Below are 14,867 nucleotides of genomic sequence, written 5' to 3'. Positions count from 1 at the left end.
CCTCTTCTCCCACTCTCTTCTGGGTTGCCCTGACTTACTCCCTTTATTCATCCCCCTCTCCCAACCCCATAACACTTATGTACATATCTATCATTTATTTATTTCTATTTCTTCCCCCCCAGACTCTAACCTCGTGTGGGCAGGGAATGTGCCTGTTTATTGTTATATTGTACTCTCCCAAGTGCTTGGTGCAGTGTTCTGCACACAGTAAGTACTCAATAAATACAATTGACTGATTGACAGAGCTTTACATTCATATTTTGCCTTTCTTAGAACTTTCTCTTATTGTCCTGTGACAACACTCTCCACCTGACCTTCCTGGACTGTCTGTTATCTTTTACCTCATCTCATATCCCTCCCTTGCCTATGCCCAACTCTCTACCCTGGATAAATATCTCACAGCCCTTGATAATTGTTTTCCTACTCCTTTCCCTTGGTTTCTCACCCTCAACTTCCCAGCACCCAGAACCCCCTCTTCCCCAATTCACCAAAGACATTTCTTCCTCATCTTCAAAGGTTTAAATTCCACCTCCACCCTCTCCTCTTATTCCTCATTCATGAGCACCAATTTTGAAGCAGATATAATGGTAGCATTTCTTCAATTTTCTGGGCTTGGCTTTAGGTCTGGGGTCCTTTCCACTGGCATTGAACAACTCTATGCCTACATATCCTTCTCTGGGTTTGCCCACCTTGCCCACTATTTTGCACAGCTAGTCCCTAAAATCAAGGATCCTGTCATTTTAATTGTTTTGGACAGAGCACAGCATGAGACCCTGCATATGTGAGCACATGTGTAAAAAACTCTTTGATGAGAAAGACAATTCTCTCCTGTGGATCATCTAGCATGAGCTCATGAAATAGTCCAAGCAAGCATCCTTCGTATTCCTCAAGCAGCTTACAAAAGCTCTTAACGTTAATACTACCCATACGACTGAGTCCAAAAAACCTCTTTATGATTATGAAATATTTCTGTTGATCCTGCCTTATGATGCCTTTCAGTATGATATAGAGCAGAGTGTTTTAGAGTTTTAAAAAAATGAAAGCTGCTTTTTATCTTAGTTCTTTAGTATACCAAATAATAGGAGAAAGAACATGGATCATAAAGGATGGGGCCCCTGGCCAATTGGTAAGTTTGCTCTGGTTGAACTTTTTCAGGCGCTTTGCGGTGATAATAATAATAATAATACTGTTGGTATTTGTTAAGCACTTCCTATGTGCTGAGAAGAGTTCTAAGCACTGGGGTAGATACAGGGTAATCAGGTTGTCCCACGTAGGGCTCACAATCTCAATCCCCATTTTACAAATGAGGTAACTGAGGCACTGAGAAGTTGTGACTTGCCCAAAGTCACACATCTGACTAATGACGGAGACAGGATTGGAACCCACAACCTCTGACTCCTAAGCCGGGCTCTTTCCACTAAGCCACGCTACATAATGAAACAAGCAAGGACTAGAATTATTTAAACAATCCCTCATTTGGGGTTTTGAGACAGATTGTTATAAGGAAAGAAGCAGCGTGAGCCACAGCATGTCCTCGTGGAAAGGGCAGGGGCCTGGGAATCAGAGGAGCTGGGTTCTAATTTTTTCTGATATTTGTTAAATGACTACTATGTGCCAGGCACTGTGCTAAGTACTGGGATTGATGCAAGGTAATCAGGTTGGACACAGTCCATGTCCCACTAGGGGCTCATAGTCTTAATTCCCATTTTACAGATGAGGTAACTGAGGCACAGAGAAGTTAAGTGACTTGGCCGAGGTCACTCAGCAGACAGGCGGCAGAGCAGAGATTAGAACCCAGGTCCTTGTAATTCGAACTCAGCCACATGCCTGATGTGTGACTTTCGACAAGTCACTTCACTTCTCTGTGCCTCAGTTCCCTCATCTGCAAAATGGGGAGATTCAATACCTGTTCTCCCTCCTACTTAGATTGTGATCTACCCAAGTTCTTGACACATGGCAAGCACTTAACAATATAATTTTTATATTGTGTTATTTGTTATTTATATTGTACTGTCAATATACTATATTGTACTCTCCCAAGCATTTAGTACAGTGCTCTGTGCATAGTAAGCACACAATAAATATGATCGATTGATTGAATTATTATCAATAACAATAATAATAGGACAGTGCTATATTCACATAGCTAGGTAGATAAAGCCATTCCTGTATTATTCATTCATTCATTCAATCGTATTTATTGAGCACTTACTTTGCACAGAGCACTGTACTAAGCGCTTGGGAAGTACAAGTTGGCAACATATAGAGACGGTCCCTACCCAACAGTGGGCTCACAGTCTAGAAGGGGGAGACAGAGAACAAAACAAAACGTATTAACAAAATAAAATAAATAGAATAAATACGTAAAAGTAAAATAAATAAATAAATAAATTATGCTGCCGACTGGGTTGCTTCCCAAATAGTTGTTTTGTACAGGTGCATTATACAGTGTTCTCTGCAGTAAGCGCCCAGTACATACCACTGATTGACTGACATGCCATGGGTTGATCTTAGCATATACGCACCGGATCCTGAGGCAGGGGCAAGCTGTCAGCTCCTCTGAAATTATGTGGCATGTCTCTTATGGAAGACCAGCCAAATGTTGCTGCGTGACTCAGACTAGACATGCCCTTCCAAGCTGCTGGCCAGAGAACTATGCCTCAGGCAAAGATAACAGTTTGGGTGCAAATGAATTTATATAAAATAACATCTCTCTGCTTCAAATTTCTGCTGAAATTATTTCTGTTGTAATTATGAATTTGGGAAAAGTTTGACTGTTCTAGCCTAGGTTTCCCAGGAATGCCCAAGATTAACACTCCTTGTGTTCTGACTCACTCTGGGTTTGCAAAGAGTGTGAAAAGCCTGAATTGTGTCCTGCTTAGAACTTCATGGACTATAGACCTACAGAGCCTTGCACAGAAATGATTCATGGGCTACCAAAAATATCTCCTAAATTCATGAACCAGCCCTTTTCACAGTGGACCAAGTGAAGCTTCACAGATATCATCTACCATTCCTAATCCAACACCGAGTGGCCATGGTGGCAAATAATCTTAATTAGTATCATGAAAGAATCTCAAGGGAGAGTAGCCCCCTTTATAAATATCAAGATAACTTGGCATTTCAGGTTCCTCTACCTCCTTTGGGTGGAATTTAATGCTCAAGAGGTAGGGCTGTGTATTGGGGTTCTGGCTCATTATTTCTCTATTTGGCATATGAAACCATCCTAGTTTAGGGGGTACTGCAGAAACCATTAGCTAAAGATACTCCCAGATGTTTCCTTAATCACGGCCCAGAGTTTTGGAATTCCTTCGATTTCACGTTTTCTGAATGCGTTTGATGTTATAAACATCCCAAACCCATGTGTGCAAAGGGATGAGGTTTTGTTTTTTATTCTGGAACAAATCTCTTCCTCCCAGCGTGCATATTTGTCCCTTGTATTTCCTCTATTGGCTTGGGGCTTCAGTTCATCTGGCACTAAAATTCTAGGTTTTGTCAAGGTTTTGGGCTCTGCTTTGCCTTCAGTATTCTATAGTTAAGTTAGATTCAGCTACATGGTCAATCTCTCAATGGATTTATGTGGCTCAAGAAAATAATTGTTCTTATTGAGATAGTTGGGCAGCAGGTCTTTTAAAGCCTAGCAAGTGGTAAGAGCCATGGGTCTGGGAATCAGAGGACCTGGGTTCTAATCCCTGTTCCACCACTTGCCTGCTGGGTGACCCTGGGTAAGTCACTTAATTTTTCTGGGCCTCAGGATCCTCATCTGTTAAATAGGGATTGACTACCTGTTCTCCCTCCTACTTAGACTGTGAGCCTCATGTGGGCCAGGGGCAGTGTCAGACCTGATTATTTTGTTATCTCCCCCAGCACTTGATACAGCATTTAGTGCAGAGTAAGTGCTTAATTCCACAATTTCTAAGTGCTTCAGTGATGAGCTCCTGAAGTGGGGTCTATGAGTCTTTAGCTTGCATTATATCGTGCCCAGAACATCACCAGGGGCACGAATCACTGCCGCTTGGTAATGGTGCTACATCTGAGGTTCCAAATTCAGCAAAACAGACTTGGCAGTGAAAAGCAGTAGGCTGCATCTGGCTTCTTTATGTATTCCAAACAGCTCAGGATTGGATCCAGACTTTAGGTGACAGAAGAATCCAACCATGTCCCCACCCAGGTTTGAGAAAATTTTGTGTTTCAGGCTCCCCAGCTGGACTGGTGGCTAGGACCAGGTTATAAGTCAGAGTCAAGACAGAGCTTTAATTTGCAAGTCTGTCCTCTCGCTAAGCCACAGCTCACCAGCAAGGCTGACTTTGGATGATAAGCCAGGTAAGAAGTTGCCTCGGGTTGTGATATTTTGAGAACTGGTGGCATGATTCTGCATAAAGAGGCTAACAGTACTGCCCTAAGCAAGTAGAGTTGTTCTGATGCTCCTAACAAAGGTCCTCCTCTAGCCTGTGAGCCCACTGTGGGCAGGGAATGTCATTGTTTATTGTTGTATTGTACTTTCCCAAGCGCTTAGTACAGTGATCTGCCACAGTAAGCACTTAATAAATATGACTGAATGAATGAATGATGGAGGCTAGGGCTATCTGTCCCTCTGTTCCTCCTTAAGTTGAATACAGCAGGATTATGGCAATCAGGGATCAATCAATCAATCATATTTATAGAGCACTATGTGCAGAGCACTGTACTAAGTGCTTGGGAGAGTACCATATAGCAGAGTAAAGATGGAGCTTTACTTTAATAATAATAATAATGTTGGTATTTGTTAAGTGCTTACTATGTGCCAAGCACTGTTCTAGGCGCTGGGGTAGATACAAGATAATCAGGTTTTCCCGCGTGGGCTCACAGTCTTCATCCCCATTTTCCAGATGAGGGAACTGAGGCTCAGAGAAGTTAAGTGACTTGCCCAAGGTCACACTTTGCAAGTCTACTCTCATGTCTATCTCCACAGCTCGCCAGCAAGGCCAACAGTACAACATAGTTGGTAGACATATTCCCTGCCCTCACCAGTCTTACAGTCTAGAGGATGAACGCACAAGAATGATCCATTGGTAGGGATCTCAGGGCCTAGCCACTGAGGGTATCAAGAAGAGGAGCGCAGATGGGCAGCTGCCATGTTGATTTCAGAGAAAAGCTCTTTGGACAGACTTCCATAGCAGGTAGTACAGTCATGTTAGGCTACATTCACACAGTCATGCAGGGTGATCATCATCATCATCAATCGTATTTATTGAGTGCTTACTTTGTGCAGAGCACTGTACTAAGTGCTTGGGAAGTACAAGTTGGCAACATATAGAGACAGTCCCTACCCAACAGTGGGCTCACAGTCTAAAAGATTTAGACTGTGATTTAATGCTGGCACATGGAATGCTTCATACACATTCAGTGTGATGCCGAGACGTCATTCAGAATGGGAATGGCCAGATTTTCTCCACTTCAGGGTGACCAAATGTCTGAAAAGTCAGCCTTCTTAGCCAGTGGAACCAGAAGTCAAAATGGAAAATGGAGGATGAACAAGCAGCGTGGCTCAGTGGAAAGAGCATGGGCTTTGGAGTCAGAGGTCATGAGTTCAAATCCCTGCTCCACCACTTGTCAGCTGTGTGACTCTGGGCAAGTCACGTAATTTCTCTGTGCCTCACCTCATCTGTAAAATGGGGATTAAAACTGTGAGCCCCTCGTGGGACAACCTGATCAACTTGTATCCTCCCCAACTCTTAGAACAGTGCTTTGCACATAGTAAGCGCTTAATAAATGCCATTAAGAAAAAAAGAAATTTATTAGTAGAATGACCTTGTTTGTGTCCACTCCCAAGATCAGCTCTGATATATTGTTTGTCTCCAGAAGAATTCTGATTATAAGGGCTTGAAGGTAGCTGACTTAGAAAATTATCACTGTATTATTCAGGGCAACCAAATCCTCTAGATTAAAGAAATCTTTTTTCCAAGTCTCTTTGTTAAATACCCTAGTCTTGAAGTTGTAATGTTTTTACACCTCTAGTTTTATTCCCCATCGAAAAAAAGGCTTATTGGGATATTAATTTAAGATGATATTGCCATCCCTTGCCTATCTGATGATAGTTCTGGAAGCAAATTCTATTCTTCTCTTTCTGCCTGGTAAACAAAAAGCAAGCCTTGCACTATTTTTTGTTGTTTTGTTTTATTTCCACTAACTTGGCTACTTGGTGTTTTGTTGCTGTTGTGCAGGGAAACTGTGTTATATTATACTCTCCCAAGCATCTAGTACAGTGCTCTGTACACAGTAAGCACTCAATGGATACCATTGATTGAATGACTGTGTCTTCCCAAACACTTAGTGCACTACTTTGCACTCAGGAGGTGTTAATTACATAAGTTTTCTCCTTAGAGAAGTTTACTGTAGGGCAGATGCATCAGTGTGTTTTTATACCAGTTGTTATTTGCAATAGGAGTGCTAGTTTTATCTCCAAGTCCAGAATGAGAAGTTGTTAATGACAAGCAATCTTCCAAGATGTGTTTCTCTTTATAGGAATGGATATCCAGCAGAACTGAATTAAACCTCTAGGGATAGCTGCAAGGTTAGGGAGATTTTCATTATCGTCATTTTCTATCACCTATAAATGTCAGAATAATATCTTTTGCCAAAGTCTTGTATTTCTACACATATCTGCAAAAGCCTTCAATACGGAGAAGAAAAGAAGCCATGTGAAATTTTAAACTCCTTTTCAAGCATTGGATCTCATTAAAAGTTGTTTTTCCTGTTTGAATTTAGAAGTACCAGGAGTGAGGCTTATTTCATCAAAGCTAGCTTGCGCATCTTATTCAAAATCTTTTGCAATTTTAGAGTCTTGGAGACTATAGTCGAGGAAACCCTTATTCATTCCGAACTCTCCTTTGAAATCCTTGCCAGGCAAATCATTGTGACCACACTTCACAATTCCCCAGTCCTGGGCAGCAGATGTACTTTTCCCATTCATTTTACATGTGGCTTCAGGCAAACCAGAAGTACCGCTCAGCCACCTTCCAGTTGTATTGCTGACTGGCTGAGAGGGCTCCTGAGCACCATTATTTTCTGTATGTGAAATGCAAAAGAGCCATGGGTTAGGAAGGGGTTGTTTCTCCATGGAATTCTCTTCAGCTGACTCTCTGGAAGCAGAACTCTTGAACTCTTCTGAATCCTCTAATATTGTGCATCCTGGAGCAAGGAAAGGAAATAGATGACTCACTCTCAGTGCAGGCTAATTATCAAATAGTTTTCTGGACATTTAAATGTATTCCTGTTGAAATTTTCTTTAACTGCTATGGAGACCAGAGTTCTCCATTGACTCCAGGCTGGATCCAGTGAAAGCAATGTCCTTTTGGTGCTGTATTAATATTTTGAAGCTAATCATTTCTCAGGAGAGCATTCACCTATTTGAAGACTGTTCATTGTGCTTAGCGGGATCACCCTCTGGACTCTGGGCAGGGAACGTGTCTGTTTACTGTTACATTGTACTCTCCCAAGCGCTTAATACAGTGCACTGCACACAGTAAGCACTCAATAAATACGATTAACTGACTGACTAATGGTGGTTTGAGGTACTGTTTCTGCCACAAAAACAGAAATGACAGAGGAAGCTGAATTGCATTTCACAAAGACCCCAGCACAGCTATCTGAGAGCCCAGTTTGCCCATTCCACAACTAGAGATGTGAAGGAATCCCTTCCCCAGTTCAAGTTCTTTGATCCGGCTTAGCTCCATTTACGATGGAAAAGTATTTTAAACAAGTGAAGAACTCAACATCAGAGAGCCCTTTTATTTCTTCAAGAACAAAGAGCTCAGAAGAGCGGAGATGGGGATGGAGGGAATTCATTAGAAGTGGAACTGAAGCAGGAGAACATCTGGACTTTTGTTGCCAGATCTTACATTTTCCCTTCACGCCCTCCCCATTTTTTTGGCACCCATGGTTTTCACACCCATATGGCATAAATATGCATGGAAACATAATGCATGATGAGTAGGTTGGGACTGGCTCAGAAATCTCTATCGAGATGACCTAGCATGAAAGCAGAAATTATGGTATTTGCTAAGTGTTTACTATGGTCCAGGCACTGTTCTAAGTGCTAGGCATGAGCGTTGGAGAACTGGCCGGAGGACAGACAGTAGGGTGAAATGAAGAACACAGCACCTCCATCTCCATCTGCCTCTGTCTGCTATCTTACTGCCTTTCTGAGAAGTTCTCTACTTCAGCCTCTGAGCATGGAAGAAAAAGCTCAGAGCCACACATGGCTCATGGTGTCCCCACCCAAGTCCCAGCCCATCAGGATTTTCCTAGTTATCCAAGGGACTAGTCTGGCCCAGGGTATGATGATAATGTGAGAAGCAGGGTGGCCTAGCGGGTACAGCACCGGCCCGGGAGTCAGAAGGACCTAGATTCTAAACCTGCTGTGTGACCTTGGGCAAGTCACTTAACTTCTCGGTGCCTCAGTTACCTCATCTGTAAAATGGGGATTAAGACTGTGAGCCTCATGTGTCCAACCCAATTGCTCGTATCCACCCCAGCACTTAGTATAGTGCATGACACATAGTAAGTACTTAACAAATATCACAATTACTATTATTATTTATTATTAATGACCTCCTTTTAATGGGCTCTGGAATGACCACAAAGGAAGGGCTAGGTGTCATACCATGCCCAAAATCAGACGAGGCACATGTTGAAAGGGATTAACATACAAATTCATTAAATAATCTCAGAGAAGGGACGGGTATCCATGTGGAAAAAAAACTACATCTTGTGAACCTAAACGTTACTGAAACATTTAAAGAATCAAAATGCTCTGCCATTTTCTAAAAGTTTTGAATTATGGTATGTGTTAAGTGTTTGTTATGTGCCAAACCCTATTCTATACACTGGAGTAGATACAAAGAGGTTGTTGTGGCTCCTGCCTCACATAGGATTCACAGTCTAAGAGGAGTTAGGATTTAATCCCCATTTTACAAATCAAGAAATTGAGGCACAGAGATGTTGTGACTTGCCCACGGTCACACAGCAAACAAGTGGCATAGCTGGGATTAGAATCCAGGTTCTCTGACTCTCAGGACCATGATCTTTCCTCTAGGCCATGCTGCTTCAGAAAGGGACAATCTATTTATCAATGTGGTCCTAAAAGGATTGAGAGTGCTTTCTTCTAACCTATCCCAGCAGGATGATGATGGTACGTGTTGATCACTTACTATGTGAGAGGCACTGTACTAAGCTCTGGGGTGGATACAGGCAAACTGAGTTGGACACAGTCCCTGTCCCATGGGGGGGCTCACAGTCTCAATCCCCATTTTACAGGTGAGGTAACTGAGACACAGAGAAGTGAAGTGATTTGCCCACGGTCACACAGTAGACAAGTGGCAGAGCTGGGATTGGAACCCATGAACTTCTGGCTCTCAGGACTGTGCTCTATCCACTACATCATGCTCCTTCCTATAAGCAGAAAATTCTTCTCCTGACCGAAGAGAATCTTCCCCTAACAAAGAAGGGTCTAGGAAGGGGAAGATTTCTGAATTAATAATTTGTCTAAGGAAATTTTTAGAAAAATAAAAATATATCTTAAATGTTCTGCTTGAATTCAGTTTCTTCTGTTGCTAGGACAACACTGAGTGTGGGGAAATCAGTCAGTCCATCAGTGGTATTTTTTAATGCGTACTGTTTGTAGGGCACCATACCTAGTGCTTGGGAAAGTATAACAGACTTTGTAAGCTTATCCCTGCCCAAAAGGAGCTTACAATCTCCAGGGGGACACAGTCATTAAAATAGGTTAGGGGTAAGGGACATTGTACAGTATACGGGTAATAGTAAAGTAAAGAGTATTAAATAGTAAAGTAGTAAATAGTAAAGTGGAAAGAGTGACAATTGCCAGGGGCACAAAGCCATTGCTCATTACTCTTTGGGAATTGCAGTGTAAATAACATTTGTGAGAATTCTTGTGGGAAAACTAACAAAGGACTTTACAGCTTGTTGGGCAGGATGTTAAGTCTATGAAGCCTTGGCATAGACTGACTGGTAGTGAAATTTCAGTGTCTTACACCCAAGTGCAATACAGTGATTGTGCCATTCAATGGGGTTTGAAAGAGTAGAGCACATTACTAATGATTTGAGATTTTATGTGCTAAACATTTCACTTCAACCTAACTGGTGTTTTTATTTGACATATGTTCATTTAGGTTGACGTCACCTTGGCTACTCCCTCTCAGTTTCTGGGAACTTACACGGATTGCTGAAGGACAGAAGTTGAGTGACTGGAGTGGGAGTTTGTTGTGTGGACAGAGGGGGGAAGAAGGAACTGTCACGGTGGAGTAGTTGTATATTGCTGTGGGGAAATGGGAGTTCTATCAGGGAATGCGTTGAGGAGAAGGAAGGTCCCCAAAGTGGGAAGGAAGGTGTGGAGTGGTGGGGAGGGGAAGGAAGGGAGTGACAGAAATATGGTCTTCCTACAGGTGGAAGAATAACTCAAGGGAAGCCCCATCTGAGGCTTAAACCGCACTAGCCTCTTCACTGCTCACTGAAAAAGATAAGCAGTTCCCAATTTCTTTGGCTACTGATCATCTTCATCAGTGGTATTTTTTGAGTGCTTACTGTGTGCAGAGCACATAGGAGAGTATAATAGAGCTGGTAGACATGTTCCCTGCTCACAACAGGCTTACAATCAATCAATCAATCAATCAATCGCATTTATTGAGCGCTTACTATGTGCAGAGCACTGTACTAAACGCTTGGGAAGTACAAATTGTCAACACATAGAGACAGTCCCTACCCAACAGTGGGCTCACAGTCTAAAAGGGGGAGACAGAGAACAGAACCAAACATACCAACAAAATAAAATAAATAGGATAGAAATGTACAAGTAAAATAAATAAATAAATAAATAAATAGAGTAATAAATATGTACAACCATATATACATATATACAGGTGCTGTGGGGAAGGGAAGGAGGTAAGATGGGGGGATGGAGAGGGGGGCGAGGGGGAGAGGAAGGAAGGGGCTCAGTCTGGGAAGGCCTCCTGGAGGAGGTGAGCTCTCAGCAGGGCCTTGAGGGGAGGAAGAGAGCTAGCTTGGTGGAGGGGCAGAGGGAGGGCATTCCAGGCCCGGGGGATGACGTGGGCCGGGGGTCGACGGCGGGACAGGCGAGAACGAGGTACAGTGAGGAGATTAGCAGTGGAGGAGCGGAGGTTGCGGGCTGGGCTGGAGAAGGAGAGAAGGGAGGTGAGGTAGGAGGGGGCGAGGTGATGGACAGCCTTGAAGCCCAGGGTGAGGAGTTTCTGCCTGATGCGCAGACTTACAGACTAGAAGGGGAGACAAACATTGCAAATAAGTGAATGATTTATAATATATAATTTTCAGATCTTGTAGAATGGGCTAGGAACCTAAAACCTCCATGGGTTGGGGGGTTAGGATGCTGGCAATTTGTCATGGTGGATACTCTATGGCTCCAATCTCGCCCCAGCCTCTGAGTTCTCTAAAATTGATCCTGTTCCTGCCTGGGGAAAACTGATCTTGGCAACATACAAGGTTCAAGATAGAGGGAATATGGACCGCTGTACCCCACTACCAGGATGTTTCTCCCACCTTGCCACCCTTTTGTCTTCCCAGGTTTCCCTCAGGTTCGTGGCTCAGTGGAAAGAGCCCGGGCTTTGGAGTCAGGGGTCACGGGTTCAAATCCTGGCTCTGCCAATTGCCTGCTGTGTGACCTTGGGCAAGTCACTTAACTTCTCTGTGCCTCAGTTCCTTCATCTGTAAAATGGGGGTTAAGACTGTGAGCCCTCTGTGGGATAACCTGATCATCTTGTAACCTCCCCAGTACTTAGAACAGTGCTTTGCACATACTAAGCACTTAATAAATGCCATGATTATTATTATTATTGTTATTATTGTTATTATTATTATTATTCCACACAATGTCCAGTCACCCCAAACCGGTCAGATGGTCCAGCTTTTTCCAAACCCACCATCTCATCAGTCTCTCACCCATCTTTCTGAATTTCCCTGTGGACTACTTCCTTAACCAGAGCCTCCCCATCAGCATAAGTTATCCCCATCCCAACCAGGCAAAGAGTGAGATAAAAGAGGGACTCAATCCATCCTAAAACCATTCTGAGGAGAGTCTGCTGCTTGTTTGTACATTACTTGCTCTTAGTCAAGGAGCAACATGGACTAGTGGATAGAGCACGGGCCTGGGAATCAGAAGGACCTGGGTCCCAGTCCCACTCAGACACCTGTCTGCTGTGTGACTTTGGGCAAGTCACTTCACTTCTCTGTGTCTGTTACCTCATCTGTAAAATGGGATTAAGACTGTGAGCCCCATGTGGGACGTGAACTGTGTCCAACCTGATTAGCTTGTACCTACCCCAGAATTTAGAACAATGCCTGGTACATAGGAAGTGCTTATCAAATACTATTAAAGAAAATTATCCATCTGGGATGGTTCCCACACCATTTTGATCATTCAAAAGACTCATTACGAGGGATTCCCATACTTCTGCCTGAAGAGTGCAGATTTCCCTGGCAAAAGAAATTGTGTTTTTTCTCCCAATGATGGGATGAGAATCACTTCCAATCCTCCAGAGAGTCTGATGAACTGTGCTAGGAGCCACGAGAAGGAACTTGAGGACAGGAAGCCTCCCAAGTTGAGGCTCCCAGATGAAGGCTTCGTATTCTCGTCTTTGTCTCTGGTTCCAAAATGGGCTTGTGGGGGAAAAGTGATACAATCATGAGATCACTCTGAACTTTCAGATGATTTCCTGTTTCCTATACATTTAAATACACAGGGAATAATCCTTCAATTAAAATGAGGCCCCATTCATGAGGATGGGCAGAAGTTCAATTAAAAAGGAAGAAAAATATGTTTGCATTATAGCAGATGCAGAAAGCACGAATCCTGCCTGAGCAATGGGGACTAGTTCTGTGGATTCATTCATTCATTCAATTGTATTTATTGAGCGTTTACTGTGTGCAGAGCACTGTACTAAGCGCTTGGGAAGTACAAGTTGGCAACATATAGAGAAGGTCCCTAACCCAACAATGAGTTCATAGTCTATAAGGGGGAGACAGACAACAAAACAAAACATGTAAACAGGTGTCAAAGTCATCAGAATAAATAGAATTAAAGCCCTGTGCACATCATTAACAAAATAAATAGAATAGTAAATATGTACAAGTAAAATAAATAGAATAATAAATATGTACAAATATATATACAAGTGCTGTGGGGAGGGGAAGGAGGTAGGGCGGAGGGGATGGGGAGGAGGAGTGGAAACAGGGGGCTCAGTCTGGGAAGGCCTCTTGGAGGAGGTGAGCTCTTAGTAGGGCTTTGAAGGGAGGAAGAGAGCTAGCTTGGCAGACGTGCAGAGGGAGGGAATTCCAGGCCAAGGGTAGGACATGGGCCGGGGGTCAATGGCGGGACAGGTGAGAATGAGGTACAGTGAGGAGGTTAGCGGTGGAGGAGCAGAGGGTGTGGGCTGGGCTGTAGAAGGAGAGAAGGGAGGTGAGGTAGGAGGGGGCGAGGTGATGGACAGCCTTGAAGCCGAGAGTGAGGAGCTGCAAGCAAGTTGTAGCAAGTTGCAAGGAGTTGTAGTAAGTAGATGACTTGCTACAAGGCACCAGGTCTAGAGGAGGCTGACAGGCACCACTTAACCAATGTACTCAACCACCATCCTCAGCGGCAAAGTAGAAGTTGAAGGTTTTGTTTTCTTTGGTGATTTGAAGTTCCTGTTATGGGCTTCAGAAGTCCTCCTTGATTGAAATCTCATAAGTAGGAAGGCTATTCTGCCCAGTTCAGTTACTCAGCAAAACTGGGATTCTCCATGTATTCCAGGCTGTGGTCTCTGATCAAATCCCATTAGTATGTTTGGTCCTCTGTCTTCTAGAAAACTCAGTGCTGGAAAACCCATCATCTCTTCATTAAACTGCTTTTCTGAGCATAGCGCTAAAGCAAAAAAATTTATGCTTAAAATTCTGTTTCTTTTTCATCTTCTTTCTTCCGATTCATGTCCCCTCACTTCTTCCAAAATGCTGGAGAATTGCTGAGTGACATCTCACTGGGAAGGGCAGTAAGGAAAATTAGTTCAGAGGCTGCAGCATCATATAATAATTGTGGTATTTGTTAAGCACTTACTATTTGCGAGGCACTGTACTCGGGTTGGATGCAGTTCTTGTCCTATGGGGGGCTCACAGTCTGAATCCTCATTTTACAGATAAGGTAACTGAGGCACAGTGAAGTGAAGTGATTTGCCTAAAGTCATGCAGCAGACAAGGAGCGGAGTCAGGATTTGAACCCAGGTCCTTCGGACTCCCAGGCCTGGGCTCTAGTCATTGGGCCACGCTGCTTCTCATGTCCCAGCTGGGAAGAGTTTGCTGGGGTCTGTTAGGAGCTCTGAGGCTGTGACTGCCACGCAAATGTCAACAAGAAAGCGACCAATAACCGTGACATAAACACTCATTGATGGCAGGATGGCAAATGGGTCAGGCACAGGATGTAAGTCTCGGCACAAATAATTCCCAAGCAGAGTTTACATTCCAGTATTTACCAAACTAGAAAAAGAGCACAGCACATGCTGAAAGGCAGAATAACCTCGGAATTACATGTCGTACGTGATATGTGTGTTGTGCTTGAGAACAGCCTTCAACAATCGGCTCTGTCTCCCATTCAGCTGTGACCTTTAGAGAGAATTCTGGTTAATGACATCATTGCGGATGCTATGCTATTTGGAGAAGCAGGGGTGTTCAGAAGTGAAACCATGGGGACTAGATGGACAAAAATAATCCCTAAAATTAGAGGTCAAAGGTCGATGGCACTAGATGGTAGTGAGAGGTTTCTGGGATCTAGTCAGCTCTCCAAGCCTGAGGCAATGCTTAGTGCAATT

This window comes from Tachyglossus aculeatus, chromosome 2 (assembly GCF_015852505.1).
Source record: "Tachyglossus aculeatus isolate mTacAcu1 chromosome 2, mTacAcu1.pri, whole genome shotgun sequence".
In the NCBI taxonomy this organism is placed as follows: Eukaryota; Metazoa; Chordata; class Mammalia; order Monotremata; family Tachyglossidae; genus Tachyglossus; species Tachyglossus aculeatus.
The sequence above is the reverse complement of the archived record's forward strand: the minus strand, read 5'-3'. Positions refer to the sequence as shown.